A 253-nucleotide genomic window follows, 5' to 3' on the forward strand; every position below is an offset into this window, starting at 1 on the left:
TTCCTGTTTACGGGCAGGAGGGCGGCTGGGGCGTGTGGAGACGGCTGTGTGTGACTTGGGGCTCTCGCAAGGTGCAGTGGAAATAGTGACAGGCTGGGGTTTGGTTTGTTGTCTGGAATAACGTGGCTGGTGGTGACGGGGACAGGCGGGAGGATGGGCACAGCAGTGCTGGGGTGTGGGACAGAGGAGCTGGTGCAAGCCCAGGCAGGGCAAGGGGTGGTGGGGGTTGTAGGGTCTGCCTTCATCGCACAGG

Source organism: Pterocles gutturalis, unplaced genomic scaffold (assembly GCF_000699245.1).
Source record: "Pterocles gutturalis isolate BGI_N339 unplaced genomic scaffold, ASM69924v1 scaffold21813, whole genome shotgun sequence".
Lineage (NCBI taxonomy): Eukaryota > Metazoa > Chordata > Aves > Pterocliformes > Pteroclidae > Pterocles > Pterocles gutturalis.